At 36.2% G+C, this 5,616-nt stretch overlaps 1 pseudogene; it reads left to right on the top strand.

Moving 5' to 3' along the window:
• The first annotated feature begins 1,463 nt into the window (after positions 1-1,463).
• LOC149568752 (protein neprosin-like) lies at positions 1,464-2,570 on the top strand (annotated as a pseudogene).
• The last annotated feature ends 3,046 nt before the right edge of the window (positions 2,571-5,616 follow it).

Raw genomic sequence — 5,616 nt, forward strand, 5'->3', positions numbered from 1 at the left:
TGCTCAGATTCCTCTATCAAATTGTTTGATCTTTACTAACATTATTAAGGTTTTTGAACTTCATTGGGGGTACTCAACTAGATCAGTATATTGATAATGTTTGTGAATTTTCTGGGAAATTTTTTTGGAAGAACCCAAATTTTCTACCTTTGACATCTTAGGATATTAATCAATTTAAAGGCATATTGACTACTAGACAAGTATTCATCTCTGGATCTGACGATAGGATCATTTGGGCTCCAGCTAAGGATGGCCATTATTCAGTAAAGAAGGGTTATAAGATCTTGCAGCAAAATGTATCAAATAAAGTTGTTAGTAGAGCATATACATTTTGCTGGAACCATATTGTTCTTCCAAAGGAATATTGCTTTTCTTGGCTTGCATTATAAACATAGGATCCTGACTAGTGACAGATTGAATAGGCTGCATATTGCCCCATCTTTTAACCGTGTTTTATGTAATGAGTGTGAAGAATTAGTGGATCATCTCTTTGTCTCATGCCCATTTGCTTATCAATGTTGGAGCTTCATTTTGAACAAATTAAATTACAGTACTCCACTTCAAAATAACCTTTGGGATCTCTTTCAAGCTTGGCCAATTTTTTACTCAAAATCTTTATTTGCAAATCTATGGAAATGTATTCCAGCATTGGTTTTCTAGGTTATATGGTGGGAATGGAATAAGCATATCTTAAGAAAAGAATCTCATTCCTTAGAAAAAGTTCTAGAAAGAATTAAGGATTTGTATCAGAGGTGACAAACACAAGTATGAGAAACTCAAAATTCAACCCTGTTGTTACCTCTTAGGACTCTCAAGTGATTTAGAAATGGAAACTATTATTTATTCCAGATGGCTGGAAAATCAATAACACAACCTCTTCTCCCTTAACTCAAAGAAATGTAATTTGGAGACCCCCGGATGCAGGATATTGGAAACTGGATTTAGATGGTGCATCAAGAGGCAATCCTGGAAATTTCGGTCTAGGTGCATGCATTAGAGACTCTAATGATGAAGTTGTGGCACTTACAACTTTCCCTTTTAATATTAGTACAAATAATATTGCAAAAGCCTAGGCTCTACGAGCTGGTCAAATTTTATCCAAACAAGGTAACTTTCAGCTATTGCATATTGAAGGTGACTCCTCTGTAATTATAAATGTTTGTATTCATAGAAAAAATTATTCTTGGAAATTAAAATACATCTTCATCCAAATCTGGAGGCTCTTAGATAATTGTCATGGTGTTTGCATATCACATACATTAAGGGAGGGAAATCAAGTTGCCGACGCCCTTTCAAACATGGGTTGTGATGGGCTGTTCCACTCATCATTTCATCCAATACCCATAATTGAAAAGTAAAATACTCTTAAAAGTTTAATCGAGCTTGATAAGACTTCCTGCTCGCAGGAAGAGGAAAATTTTAGGGAAAATTGACTAGAGTAATATCTAGTCATTGCTGCTATTATGGAGGTAGCCTTCATTAGAGCAGAAACCACAAAGACATAATGTGCTTGGAAGGTCTTACTTCTCATTTTGGTATTTGTTGCATTGTTTGTTGTTGATGGAAAGGAAAGATCTACTAAGCTGAATATTAATTCATCTGGGACAGGGAGATATAACTTTACCCATCCATGGTCAAGGAGAAGTAGGAAACTCTACATGATTCAAAAGCACTTGAGAAAAATAAACAAACCTACCATCAAAAGCATATAGAGTCCAGATGGAGATGTCATAGATTGCACTCACTTTCACAAATAACTCACATTTGATCACCCACTACTTAAGGACCATAAGATCAAGGATTTACTAGACAGGCCTTCTAGGTTTTCTAGAAGGGTCAATGGAACAAGTTTTAATAGTATAGACACTACCCAGACATGCCACCTCAGTGGATATTGCCCAGAAGGAAAAATTCCGGTGAGAAGAACAACTAAGGAAAATCTGATGACAGATAAATCACCTCAGAAATATGGAAGAAAATCACACATATTTAAGAGATTTTCTCAAAATCTAGATATTATCAATGGAACTAGGCTTGAGCATGGAATAGCCCATGTACAAGGAGAAGAATATTATGGTGTAAAGACCACTATAAATCTATGGTTGCCAAAGGTTTAAACTATGGGCGAGTTTAGCTTATCTTAGATTCAGGTTCTCTTTGGATAATTTGATGATGGGGATTTCAATAGCATTGAAGCGGGTTGGTAGGTCAGCCCTGAACTATATGGTGACAACATGCCTAGATTATTTACTCATTGGACAACTAATTTATACAAGGAAACTAGTTGCTACAATCTTTTATGTTCTAGCTTTGTGCAAACCAACAACAAGACTGCAATTGGTGCTGCCATGTCACCTATTTTGAAACTCTCTAGCACTCAGCATGATATCATTATGCTCATTTGGAAGGATCCTAAACAAGGGAATTGATGGATGGAGTTTGCGAATAGCACATTGGTGGGGTATTGGTCTTTTGAACTTTTCAGTCATCTTACAAACCTTGCAAGCATTGTGGAATGGGGGGTGGGTGAGGTGGTCAATTCAGAGCTAGGAGGACATGGTAAGGTGTAGAGTATTGACATTAAAGCCTAGAATCATGTAAACGAGTTTCCCTCTTCCAAGGTTCCCATTCTACCCACCTCCTTCTGTGGGACATTGAATTTGAGGGATAAATCATCTTCAACTCTACTTTGGAAGAGAATCTAAAGACATTTTATCTTCATTGGTGCTACTGCCTTACATGTCAAACATAGCTTTTTCTTTTCAAAGTCAATTCAACAGGTACTTCTCATCTTTTGCTATTGTAGTGCTCTGCCATTGTCATACCTTGGGAGATCACATGAAGGTGTCTTTTTAAACCGCCACAACTTGCTCATACTTTGACATAATAAGATGCTACTGAGCCACCATTCACCAACATTAACATTGCATCAAAAGAGGGAAGCCCACATTCTGGAACAAAAATTCTAGAAAGCAAACATGTCAGTGGGTTCCATCCAATAAGTGTCTTGTTTGAAGAATATTTTGATGGAGAGGAATATAAGGAAGTCATTTGTCAACCCAACTCTTTGGTGTGGATATATTAGTTGCTTCTTATTAGGGTGCCTCAAAGAAGCCCGAAGGTGGTACAATGAGATCTTGAATGCGTAGGGTTTGAGGGTTTCTTTGATAACCTTTGACCTCTTGCACTCTCGACATCTGTGCTACAATTTCTCCATGTGCAACTTTTCTCCTAAAATCTCATCAAATAATGGGATTTCAATGGAGAACCAGAATGCTGTAGTGGTGAACAAAAGAAGTATGCTAGACTCTTAAAATGGAAGCAGCCCAACAAAGAAGAGGAGGACAAAATTTCAATCTTTGTAGGAGAAATATATGTGCATGGATAAGTTTTCATGGGGAGAATTTCATGAAGACTTATTGGAGAGGGTGCTAGCAAGGTTGCTTGTATCTAAGTTGTTCAGTTTACTTTCAGTGTGCAAAAGATGGAATTCAACATTAGATTCTCCAAGTTTTTTGCATGCTTCTTCAGAGGTGCCATCTCGAGCTCCATGGTTCTACATGGTAGATTCAAAGTTTGAACAAGGAATTGTGTATGACACATAAGTGTATAAATGACACCATATTAAAATCCCTCACATGCAAGTGTTAATTTTGTGCACATAATTTTTTGAGTCTTGGTAGCTTATAATAAACCTTCTGATGGACAGTAACAATATCAAACAACGACTTCTAGCCTTGGTTCAAAAGGAAAGGCAGATACAAACTTCTTGATATCACAGCCTCCAAGTAGAGAACAAGGCAATTAGTAGAGCACACCAATTGTTACAACATTCACAGTACCTATAATAGTGATTGGGGTAACCATTTCTATTTTGGTGAACCAAGGGGCAACTCATGATTGACATGGCTCAATATAATGGCTTCTATACATTGTACTAGGTTTATGCATCAAAAGCTCCCACAATTAGGTAGTCCACTAATTGGTTTATTTTTATCAGAGTGCAGACTGTGTCACAAGAGTCATAATTGCAACTCTATCCACATGAAAAATACTTTGCATGCTACCTCTTGGTCTTTGGGTTTTTAGTTTCAAGAACGTGTCAAGAAAGTTGAATATGCTCTTGTTGACTTGTTGGTGTTCATGATGCCTCTGTATGTGCCATCAAACCTCTCCATGGCTATGATGATATGGAAGAATGACTCTGGGCCTAATTTTGTCTTTTTGGATTGCTATATTTTCTGAATCTTAACTTTTTAAGGGATCAGTTGTTGTTGGGTTTTTTAAATTTTAAAATGATGATTAGTAGTCTTTGCTCACTGATAAGTATATAATCGGGTGGTAGTTGTCTCACCCTTTTGTAATTATACTTTGTCAATAGTTCCATGAAATTATGTAAAATCTATGTATATAAGGGATGAAGCTGGGTTTTCTTCACTAATTCTTTCCCATTTGACCTTTTTGAATCAGTTTTAATAATATATTACAGGGGCTTGCCACTTTTTGCCTAAAAAAAAAAAATGTTCTCCAATCTCAACTTCCACATTTTTTTGATCCAATGAACATGGTCTATCTTCTTCTCATGCACTTCTAGGTGGTCTCTGCATATGATCATCATGGAATCCACACATACAATAGTGGTAAATTCCTTAACTATTATTTCTTTAATTTCTTTCATTATCTTTATCTTTTATTGAAAGGATTCCAATACCGCTTGTGTTCCTCTTTCAGGCTTGTCTTCATTTTCTATAATTTTGACATTAATGGATTTAATGTTGTTGTCTAGAATTTTCTTCAACAATTATATTTCCCTCAAGAGTTTGGATGCTTCATTTGGCCCCTATTCAACAGCTATGTTTCTCCATTCAATATTAGACATTGATACAAATAAGAAATCCATGTCCATAGCTACATTGGGTATGCTAGCTAAGAACTTAGCAATGTTGTAGGTCTCAACCTCAATAATCTGGATGATGTGTTCATCCCATTTAATTGTCTCTCCTTCACATTCTAATCCAGCCATTACTTTGGTTTCCCACATTTTAGTTTTAATGAGCTCATAAAAACAATTCACCACACTAGCCATCACTGTATCTACCCAATCATTAAAAACTTTGGCCACTGACCTATCCCTTTTAATCTGATCAAGAAAATTTTGGTAGGTAGGAGATGAAAGAACTACTATAGAAATGTTACCTAGTATAGCTAGTGCATTAGGATTATGGAGAGCATGAGTATATTTAGCTATCAATTGTATGGTCTACTTCATGTCTCTTTTGTCCTTCCAGTCTTTCTAGATCCTATGTTTGATCTTCTTATTGCTAGCATTTAAGATTTTCATATTTTCTACTCTAGTAGCCATTCCAGGGTCAATTCTTTCCACTATAAAATCATGTGTCATAACCTCATCCTAATTCTTATCCTTGATAGGTTTGTAAATATTTTCCACCTAATGCCCTACTTTGTCATCCAACCATAGTATGACTTGTACCTTTGGCTTCTTTCATTTTGGTGTTCTAAAAAGTTATTTTCTAATCATATCCCATACCAGAAGAGTTATGGGTACTATACCTTTTTTAATTGACAGAGAGGTCAAACCAGTTTGGAATAGAGGGG

This window comes from Cupressus sempervirens, chromosome 3, assembly GCF_028749045.1.
Source record: "Cupressus sempervirens isolate cs-2001-9-10 chromosome 3, ASM2874904v1, whole genome shotgun sequence".
Lineage (NCBI taxonomy): Eukaryota > Viridiplantae > Streptophyta > Pinopsida > Cupressales > Cupressaceae > Cupressus > Cupressus sempervirens.